This window comes from Nicotiana tomentosiformis, chromosome 2 (genome assembly GCF_000390325.3).
Source record: "Nicotiana tomentosiformis chromosome 2, ASM39032v3, whole genome shotgun sequence".
Lineage (NCBI taxonomy): Eukaryota > Viridiplantae > Streptophyta > Magnoliopsida > Solanales > Solanaceae > Nicotiana > Nicotiana tomentosiformis.
This window is the reverse complement of record NC_090813.1, coordinates 41,588,647-41,602,133: the sequence shown is the minus strand read 5'-3', so window position 1 is coordinate 41,602,133 and position 13,487 is coordinate 41,588,647. Positions and strand designations below refer to the sequence as shown.

General features: G+C 39.6%; 1 long non-coding RNA gene across 1 annotated transcript; it reads left to right on the top strand.

Annotated features, from left to right (window-relative positions):
• Window positions 1-310: 310 nt before the first annotated feature.
• On the top strand, window positions 311-1,106 carry LOC117278829 (uncharacterized). Its single transcript, XR_004509188.2, has 2 exons — window positions 311-502; window positions 1,027-1,106. It is a non-coding gene; the product is annotated as an uncharacterized lncRNA (long non-coding RNA).
• The last annotated feature ends 12,381 nt before the right edge of the window (window positions 1,107-13,487 follow it).

The following is a 13,487-nucleotide window of genomic DNA, read 5'->3' as shown; positions in this document are numbered from 1 at the left end:
TGGAACAAAAGTCGATGAAAGTCATCACATGTTACGTTCATAAGTTTTACTGAAATTTGGGTAAAATGTAACTGCGATTTTCTCCATATATACTTAGAGTTAAGGGGTGTTCCACCCATAAAATTGAATATCTATGATTTATTTTCTAACTCATTAACCCGTTTGTCAATACGACATCAGAGTAGAGAGATATATACATTTTTCCAAGCCTGCACAGACTGCTAGGTGACAAATAGGTATGTCACTTACTTGCTTAAATGAGAGGATTATATGTCCAAAAATGGACCGTTTTGTGTCGTCCAAAGAGATATGTTAAAGGACTATTTCGTTCATATAATACACTGACAATAGGTCACAATAACCAGATCTAAACCTCTGCAAACATCCTCCAAACAATTGCACACAAACCCTAATTGATTTTCTCTCCTTTTCAAGTTCTAGTTGGAGGAAAAATCGAGAGTTTGAAGACCCAAGATAGGATCTGAGTTATTCAACAAATAAGGTAAGTTTACTGCTCTATTTCATCCATTGTTTCTGCTATAAATGTATGGGAAGTCTTTCTATATTTGTAAGAACTCACGGGTCGGTAATCGGAGGCCGTGAGTTCGAGTTATTCAACTTGTAGTGGACTTTTTTGAGTTGCTGTTGGATTGCGTGTTTTGCTACTATTTTAAGGATTTTTGGAGAAAGGGTGTGGAGAAACACCACATAAATTCAGGGTGGTGGGCTGGTCGTTCTCCTTAACATTTTTGGGCTGTTGTACACTACTACGGTGGTCGTTTTGTGTATGAAGAGATTGGGGTGTGTTGGGCTATTTTGTAGTATTTTGTGGTGTATATAAGGTTGGAAAATAATGTATATATATTTTTATTGTTGTGTTCTTGTGTTTTTGGTGTTATATTGAATTTTGAGGAAGTAAAGATCATAGGGGAGATGCTGCCCATTTTATATAAAATAAGCTTACGTTCGTTATGCAATAGTTGTACCTTTCGTAAATTAATGATAGTATTATTATCGTTGTTGTAGATTAAGGTGAGAAGAGACGAGTTCAACATGGTTATTAGAAAGATTGTGATAAGGTATGTTAAGGCTAAACCTTTCCTTCATTTTGGCATGATCGCATAACTACATATGTTTGATAACGAGACATAAAGAGAAATTCTTATTCCTGAATTTATTCACATTATCATAGCCACATAAGTTACAACATTCTCCCTTTTTTGAACTTTCTATTACGTTAAGTATTATATTCTTTCTGTAAAGAGGGTATAGGGTCTATATATATACATTATTACAATATTTTTACCACCACCGAGCTCTAATCGATGGGTAGGCCCCTATACCGAGCCTACTTGGCCGAGCGCCTATGAGCGAGCCTAGAATGGCCGAGAGACAGATCCTAGTATGGCCAAGCGCCTATGAGCGAGCCTACTACTTGCCGAGCAGTTACACGTTTTGAGCCTTATAGGGCCGGTCATCTATTTTACTTACTATATTGAGAGAGTTGAGTCAGTATCAGCAGGTAAGTATATCTACAAATCATCTTTGACTCCCAGTTACTTTTAGTTATTATATTATTAGTTTAGTTTCAGCTTTCAGTTATTCTATTTCCCTACATACTCGGTACATTATTTCATACTGACGTCGCATTTCCGAGGACACTGCATTTCATGCATGCAGGTTCAGATAGACAGACTAGTAAACCTCCTCCGTAGGTGTTGTCAGTGATCAGCTTGATAGGTAAGCTCCACGTACTTCAGAGTTGCCGGGTCTAGGGTTTTGAGTACATATTGTGTATATATAATGGGTAGGTCGGGGCCCTGTTCTGACCACAGTACATCCATCAGTAGAGGCTTGTAGACATACTTTGTCAGTTAGTGCAGCATGTTGAGCTTGTAGGCGTTATATGTATATTTTTGTTAGTTTGTCAGCTGTAGTAGCTATGATGGCCTTGTTGGCCCAGCTTTATATTGATGTTCACTCATAGCTATATTCCATTCAGTTTTATATTTTGTTTCACAAATTGTCTTGCAACGTGTCCTTATGGCCAAAGTATGACATTGTATGTTCAGAGTCCCTTAATCGCAAGTTGGTACGCTAGGTTAAGTGAGGCACCGGGTGCCGGTCTCGCTCCCGAGGTTTGGGGCGTGATAAGAAAGAGTGGTAATTGCGATGGAGGAATCACAAATGCGAAGTCAACCAGACAAGTCAACCTTCGCAAATGCGAAACCAAGTGCACAATGCTTAAATTAGCAAATGCAAACTTTGAGACCGCAAATGCGATGCCCAATAGTAATGTCATTGTTTGCAATTGCGATCCTCAATTCACAAATGCGATTATCGCGCTTCAGTTATGGGCACTTCTGTAATTTCATATTTTTGGCCCCAAACCCTTTAATACACAATCTAGCTTATTGGAAACACATCTTTGGCAGATCTTTGGCTTATTTTTCAATCTCTTGGCTAGAGAACACAAGTTTTGGAGCTTGGGTTATTGCACACATACTTGGGTCTTGAAGATTTGAAGCTTTTGGTTGAGAATTTCTTACCCATTTATGTTCATGTATTCATTTCCTTGTTTTGTATTGAATATCCAAGTGTGTAGTATTTTCCAACACTTGAATCTTGTTTATGGGAATATTCATATTTAAAGTGTGGATTAAATATCTTGTTGTGCTTATGTGTTGAACGATTTTTATTTATATTGAAGTGAGATATTGTTTCTTTAATTATTATCGTTCTTTAATGTTTCCAAAGGGATTATCTAACCCTAGGACTCGCCCATTCACTTCGAATTAATTTTGGGAAAGCTAATTTGGGATAGGATTGAACTACTTGTAGCCATGTTCTGGCGTGCTTAATCTCTTAATTGTTTTGCGGATAATTCAATTAGGAAGTCTTGTTAGTCTTCAGAAGAAGCTAATATAGAATTATTACCCGAGGCTAATTAATATAAACTCATTCATATTTGTAAAATCGTAAAATACATTGGATCGTTACTTAAGTGTAATTCCCACCGCATCCATGCTTGTAGCCAATGATCATTTTACTTGCTTTCTAGGTTAGTTTATATTTTCTCAGTTAGTTATAAATATTTTCTCAAAACCTTTCTAAGTGTATGGCTTAGCATAATAAGTGATAATTCTCTTGCACGCCTAATCGCCTACCTATTGTTCTCTGTGGGATTCAACCCTGACTCATAGTTGGGTAAATTATATTGCATGCGACCATGTCCATTTAATTTTTAGTAGTGGATTTGAATGTCACCAAAATTGGAACTGTTGCCATCTTGCAGGGGTTGAGGAGGAACTGGAAGATAACTGGATAGATCCAGGAAAGCCTATTGCTCCGTTGAAGAAAAAGGGAGATAGCAGCGCCGTGAAAAGCAAAAAGAGAAAGTTGGGATCTTCTTCTCAGACCGACCAGGGTAGCTAGCCATCATCTTCTACAGGAGGACCATTTGTTATGCTTTCCGAGGAAATACGGGAGATTCACGACCTAGTAGCTGGCCTTTCACAAGGACCTGGGGAGACATCTGAGGGACCCTCTGTATGCATTTCAAAGAAAGAATTTCAAAAGTATCTTGATGATCAAAAGAAGTAGAGGGGTCGCCTTAATAAGCTGGAGAAAGTATACACTGATTTGGCCATGGTGCACGGTACTTTGAGTACTTCTCATGCCAAGTTGGCAAATGAACACACTAGGATGAAGAAGAGGGAGAAGAAAAGAGATAAATTCTTCACCCGCATGTGGAAGGGTGTGAAGGGGCTATGAAAAGGTATAAAGCCTCATGAGTCAGTGCCAGCGATTGAGCCGCAAGATGATGATGATGCTCCAGTTCATTGGTCCTAGGAAGAGGAAGAAGAGGAGGATGCGACTAAGTCCAACAATGAGGAGAGAACTTGATGCAATATTTAGGGAGCACTTTCCACCATTTTGCTCTTTTTGTTTAGTTTCATTGAGGACATTGCAACATTTCTAGTTGGGGGTGGCTTCTTATATAATTGTTCATATGGTAGATTGTTATTTTAATTTTATGTGATGTGTTATATTTTGTTTTTTTTATGTATAGTATGTTTTATTGACTTGATGTTTATTAGCTTCTTGTTTTTTATAAATAGAATGTATATTTTTTGTTGGAAATATCCTTGGTTTTCATTATACCACGATTCTTTTTCCGAGGATGCCAATTATTTTTTTGAACCGGGTAATTATTGGTAAATTATTGTGTCGACCTTTCACCGTGACGGATAGCTAGGTGACTTTCTTAAGGGTATTAGTCCTGTAGTTTAGATATAATATTTGTTAATTTAGGTAGAATAAGTGGTTTGAGTTGGTGTTTTTGCCCATTGGCTAGTTTGTGGCTTGCTTGGTACCAACATGATTTAAACCTCGGCATATGAATTCTTGATCGTTGAAAAAGAAAAATGATTGAAGTAAAGATCATTTTCATGACTTTTAGACTCAGTTTTTGTCTCTTTGATTCATTAAATAGTCTCTTAGGCTATATGTGACTTCTTTGAGTTCATTGGTTTCAATTAGATTTTGGATTTGTATTCTACTCGAGTTTTCATGTTCCATGTGTGGTAAGATTTATTGTGAGTTCTTTTGCATTATTTGTAGTCTAGAACTTGCCCGGAATGTGCTTCAAGGCGAAATCCTAGACTAACTTGGTTTGAAAAATGATGTTAGGCCTTCCTTGGACCGTCATTATGCCTTCAATTTCCTACCCTTGCATATTTTCTCTAGTCAACCCCTTTTGAGCCCTTAACCTTTTTTTTGGCAACCATGTTACAAGCTTTAACCCTTCGTTCTTTAGTGATCTATCCTTTTGTATCCTACCTCCCTAAGTACTTTGAAAGTGTAAACATAGTCTAAAATCCTAAGTTTGGGGGTGAAGGTTGGAAAAGTTGTGATGTGGAAGTTGCTTAAAAGGTGAAAGGTAATAAAACAAATAGTGGAACCTTCCTTGATTTTTGAGAAAAACAATGAGTAAGAAAGAAGAAAAAGGAAGGAAAAATAAGGAATTGTGAATAAATGGAAGACTAGGTGATGAAATGAAAAATAAAGAAAGGGTGGAAAAGTGCCAGAAGGAAGTGTACTTTGATTGTTGAAAATTTGAAATGCTTAGGGAGGTTTTGAGGCACTCTAACCAAAATTGTGCCCTACCTTAACCAAAAGCCTAAACTACAACCCTTTAAGTCCTAATTGATTTTGAACCAAGTTTGTCTAAACTATGTCGTGTCACTTGGTGGTGCACCCTTAGGACAAAAATTTAGAGCTTGAGAAATTTGCCCCATTTGAACTTCTAGATTACGCATTAATGTGCTGTGTGAGGTAAGTTGGGCATCCGAATCGGTATTCTTTTCCATCATTTGATTAAACATATTCTCAATACGACCCATCTCATTTTTTGAAGAACTTGAACCATGGGAAGGATAAGGAGGTGGGTTGCTCGGTTGTTGATACATTGAGGGCCTTTGAAAACCCGACCCCTGATTGCCTTGATTGTTTCCCCAACCACCTTGATTGTTACCTCCCCAATTTCATTGATTGTTTCCACTCCAATTTCCTTGATTGTTGTTATTATGTCAATTGCCTTGATTGTTAGAACTCTAATTGCCTTGGATATTTTGTGGTTGCCATTTTTGTTGATTTGAGCCGTGGAAGTTATTTCTTTGCCCTTGAAAATTGTTCACATATTGAACTTCCTCTTCTTTCTCATGATACGAATCATCTTGATCAATATCACCATCATCTTGCACATAATTCTCCACTCTAGTGTGCATTTGTGGACCCTTGGTCCTCTTCTTGTTCACAAATACATTTACTCCCTCCATAGCATGCACTTGCTTAAGAGATTGCACTTGATTAAGTTGTGCCTTTTCTAGTTGAGTCATGGTTGTTGTTAATTCGGCAATGGCTTGCCCATGGTCTTGCAACTCTCTGTGGAGGTGCATCATGTTGGGATCACCTTGTGGAACATTAGCTCGGGATTTCCTAGCCGACAATGTTTCCACCATCTCATCAAGAATCTCACATACCTCTACATAAGGTGTTGTCATGCAGTTTCCACCGGCCAATTGATTTACCATACATTGGTGCGTAGTATTGATACCATGGTAGAAAGTTTTCTGGATCATATTGTCGGTCATATCATTTTTCGGGCACTCCTTCACAATTATCCGATACCTCTCCCAAATCTCATGCAAAGTTTCATTTGGCTCTTGCATGAAAGCCAATATTTCATCCCTAAGAGTAGTCGTATGTACGTGAGAGAAACACTTAGCAATAAACTTATTTGCCAACTCATCCCAAGTATGTATTGAATGATTTGGTCAACGTTACAACCAATATAAAGCTTTACCCCTTAGAGAGAAGGGGAAAAGCCTTAGCCTCAAAGCATCCTCAAAAACATTAGTTTTCTTTCTCCCCAAACACGTATCTACAAAGCCCTTCAAATGTTTATAGGCATTTTGACGTGGCGCATCGGTGAAAAGGCCTCGTTGCTCTAGCAAAGTGAGCATCACATTGGTAATTTGAATGTTCCCCGCCCTAATATGGGGGGGGGGGGGCTATTGCACTGTCATAACTTTCATTGGGAAAACTCTGGTGTTGTGTCGCTTGTGGTTGAGGTGGTGGAGATGGGGGTGGTACGGGCATGTTGTCTCGCGGAACCCGACCTCACCGATTTTGTTATGGCACTTGAGGTACCTCATCGAGTTGTTCCTCCTCACCGTCCAAGTCCCACGATGACATATATCTGAGCTCATTGTTCGCAATGTTTGTACCTACGATTTCTTCAACAAGTTAGTAACACGGAACGGAAAGAAGATATTTCAAGAACACACTAAAATAAATAGCTAACACCATAAAACTCCCCGGCAATGGCGCCAAAAACTGATCCATACCCAGTGCGCACTCAATAGTGAGTGGAAACGATCATTGGAAGAATAGTACCCAACAAAAGTCAGGGTCGATTTCCACAGGAAGTTAAATATGGGTGTTAGGTTATACACTTGGTAAGCATAAATGAAATATCTCAATTGCACTTCCAAATAAGGGATTTTGTTTTCTACTTCTAAAATTGACCCGAGCAATGATCAATTAAGGAAAAGAGACTAGAAAATGAGTAAAAGTCCTAGGGATGTAACCTTCACCTAAGTGTTAGCCACATGATAAATCATGTTCATGCTTGATTTAGTGACCAGGGTGCATTAAAACTCTCAACTCTAAGTTACCCACTCAGTACCTCTTGAATATAGAGAGATTTTGCCCAAATTGGTTTTCTCAAACCCAACTGGGTATCAATTCAAATAGTTGATATGAGTTCAAGTCAGGTTTTCCCTATCTCTAGCTCAAACTCTTTAATTAGGCTATCCAAAACCTTAACTAGCCCAATTTCTTGTTAGCCAAGTTTTACTAGACTAAGTCCCTCTTTCTCAAGTAAGAACCAAGTCAAATAGGCACGAATCATTATTTACAACAATTAATTCTAGAAATAATGCATGAACAAGGCTAAATAATAAATACCAAATCATAAACAAGCATTAGATTAATCACCTATAAGGTTTACACACTAGGTCTAGGTCACAACCCTAGAGAAAATCTTGCCACTTATGATAGAAATCGAAGAAAACAAAGAAGAATAACTAACTAAAGCAATAAAACAAAATTAAATTGATAAAACTAATATTTCTTCACCTTAAATGGTCACTACTTACCCAAAGTGGTAAAGTATGACGACTACAACACTAAATATTACAAAACTTTCCATAAAAAAGTGTTTCCCATCTACTTATAGTGGCCCAAAATTCGCTGACAAAAATGTCCTTCGGGAGGTTCTGCGGCCGCACACATGTGTGGTCTGCACTTTTCTTACCTCTGTAGGTGTAGGACTTCTTTAGCCGCACACTTCAGTCTGCGGCTGCACTTCAGGTTCTATGGCCGCACTTTTTCTTCTACGGGTGCACTTTTGGCAAGGCTTCACACTTGGTTGTTTTGCACATTCTCTGAACTTTTTGAATTCTTGTCAGTGCGACCATGCTTTGCGGCCCCATAAATTGTATGCGGTCTGCACCTTTCCAAATATCCTCTAAGCTTCAGGTAACAGATTTGCGGCCGCCGCGGTAATTCTATGGTCTGCACTTTCTTCTGCGGACTGCACTTTTGGCATGCTGCGCTCCTTCTTGCTTTATGAGCAGGAACAATCCTTTTTAGTTAGATTTCTTTGTTGAGGTTCAATTCTCCAACATGCCTACAATTTGCACAATTTCATTAGTTTTTGGCAGAAAAATCAACACTTGCGGACTAAAACTAAGAAGGTACTAATAAGTGGTTAAAATCAACAAATCAACTCGCCTAAACTTAAGTCTTTTCTTGTCCTCAAGCAAATAGATTAGTTACCACCTCCTCAAAGTTAAAGTTCATTTAAAAGAGTCAATTGTAAGCCATTCATACTCATACATACCGATAATACTCATGCATTTTCAACAAGGTGACAAATCACATTTTATGCACATATAGCTCTAATGTGATACTTGAGCTTAAGAATTGACTTCACTCATCAAGGACTCTTGCTCTATCATGCAGATCATGGTGGACTCCAAACTCTTCCTCGTCTGCCTTCCATTTACCAAGCTTACTTCAAGAGTTAGCACTCAATTGTTAGATTAATGAAAGGTTAACTCTTCTCTCACAAAAGAATGTCACAGGTAAGGCTTCAAGTACCATAGGATTTCCCCTCATGTAGATCACCACTAATGTAAGCTCACTCGGTTCGAAATCAAGTAGGACTTCTTTCGGGTTGTAATGAAGGATGTTGGATTGGGGTAGGATACCATATGGGATAAGAGGTTAAACCCTTCCTTAAGCACTCCACATTTTCATTTCGTGGCTCACATTTACCAACTCTAACAGGCATTTACTTTTCTTGGGGGCTAGAGAGACTTGACATCACACTTTCTTGTTCATTTCATTCTTTTTCTCCCTTGATGCTCATATTAGAGATAATTGCCTCTTTTTGACTCCATCAACCTTCCTTTTTATTCTCTTTTTAGCATTTCCTCTTTGTACTTTTTCTTTTCTTTCCTTCTCTTTTCATAGAGATCATTTCTTTTCTCTTTTTGGTGCCATGATACCTATTTCAAATTCCTTAACTATCCCCCAAACCTATTCCTTAAGCTACTTATTTCAAAAGAGTGTTAAGGAAGGTTCGTGTGACAAGAGAGGATTACAACAAAATGGGTAAATGCTTGTAGCATGGTTACCAATTAAGAAAGGCTAAAGGCTCAGAGGGGGTTGACTAGGGATAAAAGGTATTGGGTGGCAATAGAAAGCTCAAACGGACGAAGGAGCCTACAATCATCTTCCAAACCAAGCAAACCTAGAACTTCATCTTGAAATGCATTCGGGACAAATTCTAGACCATTCACGCAAATACTTGGACTCGCAACACCATCACCTAACTCCTCATGCAACTAGACCGTAAAAGAGGATAGAGTCTAAAGCCTACAATAATAACAATCAATTTTTGGTCCGATCAACCACTCAATGACTATAAAAGTCAACTCAAGAGTCTCTAAGTCACTAACTAGAGCTATTTTATTTCAAAAATGTTGTTTCAAACCATAAGCACGCAGTTAAGTGTGTTGGTGCCAAATAAAGCATCCATAACTCTTTTTTTTAGAATGACTCTATTAGGGATTTTATTCATTACTACTGCTATTATTATTACCTAAACACAAAAATGGACTCATTCCCTTAAGAAGGCTGTCACACAATACATCCTCGGGAAGAGTCACCCGGTTCACACAAAAGACTACCTTTAGAAAGAACCGTGATATTAAGAACACCAAAGGATTATTATCTATACTTCTACATGAAACATGAAAACTACTAACATAAATAAAGCTACTAACAAAAACAAAAATCAAAGAAAACAATTGAACAAGCTAATGAAAGCAATAACTATCTAAAGATAGATTAAATAAAATAGTTCCCAATGCTTAACAAAATAAGAGTAAAAGGAGAGAGGGCGAAGAAACTCCCTAAGCAGCCTTGGACATCTTAGTGTCCCCAATAGCATCAACCCATGTTGACTCAGCCAACTGTATATCATCATCATCATATCTGGGAGTGGCGGGAGTGGCGAACATTGCACACACTACGTCAGCAGTGTCGGCAGTAAGGCATGGCTTCTCAGATTGTCCAGCTGAAGCAACCTGTGCTGATGGATTTGGGGTGGATTGGTCTGGGTCAAGAAGCATATCAAATAGTAAATCCTCAGTTGTAGCTAGCCGGGTCACCTCAACTCGTAACTTGTCTACAGACTTCTTTCCGGATTGACACTTCTGCATCTTCTTGACCTTCTTGGTCAAGCCCTCAATAACTGAACCATGATGTACCAGAGTGTCCATGATTACCTTCTGGTTGTCCAGAATCTTGCACAGCTTCTCATCAAGCTCAGTAGAATGTTGTGGTGCCCATGTGGATGGTTGCCTTGCAACAGTACTAGATATCTCAGATAGCTTTGAAGTAGCTTCCTGCATCCAGTTGTTTGCATTCTCCAATTTTTGGGAGACTCGCAAAGCACAAAGTAGGCCTATAGGCATGGGCACCAGCCTCAGAACCGGAGTAGGTACTGTCCTATGAGCTATTGAAGGAGATGTGGACGGAGCCGAAAATGGAGGCGGAGGCATAATTACTGCACTGGTAGAGGGCTTAGCTAATATAGATGGAATATCAGTTGTGTTAGAAACCACCACTATCGGCTCATCTGGCTGGCCTATTGTAGTAGAAGGCTGAGCACTCTTCATCGGGTTAGTCCGATCCTGCAACGAGTACCACTCAAATGGCTTCTTGGGATTTACCTTTGTATCAAATGGCTTTGGCTCTACCTTTGCATATATGAGGTTCTCTGTAATGGTACTGGAGTAGGGGTAAGCTGTGTTAGTCTACTGCACTACCAAAGAGATTTTGGTTGACATCAGAGCACCCACATTGATCGGGTACACGGCCATGATAAAAGCCACTAGAACCGCATGTAGAATAACCAAGTTGTTCTCATTCGTGCACGGGTCAAGCCTGCTACACACAAAGGTCTGCCAACCTTTTACCTCAAAGCTCAATGTACTCTGCTGAATGGATACCCAAGCAGTAATCCATGGTGGAGGTGGTCCCAGTGCTAAGATCTCAGCAAGTCATGGCTGGACCTCTTCTTTTAAGGCCAACTTCTATAGGTACACCTTTGGCTCCACGTCCTCAAATCCTAAGTATGCGTTCAGCGTGTGCTGATCAAACTTCACCTTAATGTTACGTACCTTGGTCACCTTTGTCCCCTTGCAAATGTATGAAATGTTGGCATAGAACTCATGGACAAGGTGCTCCTTGACATCCAAGACCTTCTCAGTAAACAACATCCATCCCTTTCTTGTCCTGAACTGCAGGGTTGTATCTATCAAGATCCCTAAACAGAAAGTGCCTCTCATGTGTCAATGATCTCACGGCCACAACATCTGAAAATCAGTAAAAGCAGCCAAACTCACAAATCTGTTTTCCCAAGCTTCCTTCTTCTTTGTTTGCTCAACACAGTAGATGTACCTTTTCCCCTTTTTCCATCATCTAGAATATCCTGCACACCGGACACTGGAGTAGCTGGTTCATCGGCCTGGCTATCAATTTCCTAAACCTCGGAAGTTCTGTGAGATGATGAAGGCACATCCAAAGGCTCAAATCGCCTATGTTGCCTGGACTGTGCAGCTGTCTGTTCCTCCAGAATAGAGATAGAGTTGCCCTTGGAAGCCTCCCTAGACGGGGCATAAGAACTAGAGTCGGAGAGGACTGCATCCCTCCCTATGCCTGTTGTGGCCTTCTTCCAAATAGTCTTGGGCACACTGAGGGGCGAGGCACCTCTACCTTGACAGTATTGTCGCGGCCTCGTGATCGAGCCATTATTTGTATGAAAACAAAGAGGATTGTTAGTTGCACATCATCATTCAATACAACTAGGAATTATGTATGCAAGGGAGAACAATGTGGACACAGTAGGGTTATAACAGGAAGACATGCTTACAAAATATGGGATTTGCAGTGCGCATTTTTTAGATATGCGGGCATGAAATGGGACTGCAGACTGCATATTTTCATGTGCGACCGCACTTCTGACAAGCAAGATCAGTGGCTCAATTGCCTCCTCTCTGAAGACAGTGCGACGGCCAAAGTGCGGCCGCATAATTCATATGCAGTATGCGAAATTTTAAGTGCAGTTCGCACTTTTGAGTTTCCAAGAGACAAGTCTCTGTTAGCAGTGCGGACCCAAAGTGCGTCCTCAACAGTAATTTTGTAGTTTGCACAATTAAAGTGCAGCCTCAGAAAGTACTTGCCTTCACCAGTTACCAAAACAACCAAACCATAGACTATACAAATTCAAGTGCTGCCACAGATTTCAAAATTAATGAGCAGTCAGTGCTTTTTCACTTAGATTTTGCGATTACTTGTAATCAGTATGGGAACTTGGTGTTCACATCAAATCTAATTAAGCCAACCCATTTTAGCATGTATTAATGACTACCCAGCACATATCTACCCCACATGGACACATGAATGAACTTTAATATCAGATGGCCAAAAAAGAAATTGAAAATCTCTAAAATTAAACTAACATAAAAGATTAATATGAAGTGAAGCATACCATACGAAGTGAGTGTACTAGATCGTGTCAGCACATGTATGTCTATATGGTTGATAGTGAAAATCTCTCAGTAAAGCTTGTAGAGAAAAAGTAATTCTATGGTTGGTTAAAAGTGTAAAATGAAAGAAGAACGTCTATTTATACTCAGACGTTTTGAAAGGGAAAAATGCTAAGTGCGGCCACACAATTCCAAGTGCGGTCCGCACTCCTTCACCTGGGCAGCAATGGATGTGTCGGTTGTGTGGTCCGAATAATTCCTCTCGCGGCCCCAGGTTAGCCCCGCACTGACAGGCCCAAACTTCAAAGAATTTGCAACTTATCATTTTTTTGAGCTTCCGTAAGTGCGGTCCGCATGTGAAATGTGTGGCCGCACAAGCTCTTATGCTGTGATTAATTATGCGACCTCACAATAAAAATATGTTGTCCGCATTTCCTTCAACACTTAGCCATTTTTGTCCACCCTTCTTGCATGTAACACCCAACCATGTAGCACACTTAAAATCAAGTTAGAGACAATAAATAACACCTAACTGCAAAAGAAAAAGGAAAAGAACTTGGGTTGCCTCCTAAGAAGCAACTGATTTAACGTCGTGGTACGACGCAATGTCAAAGTATTTTCAAGTGAAGTAGATGACCGCCACCATGTGGCTCTCTCCAACTTTACCCAAGTAGTGCTTCACCCAGTAAATATTAATGGAATACTTCATTGTTCTTCTTTTTCCAATCCAATACCGAAAGGTGTCATAGACACAATTTCGAACGAGCCACTCCACTTGGACTTGAGCTTCTCGGGAAT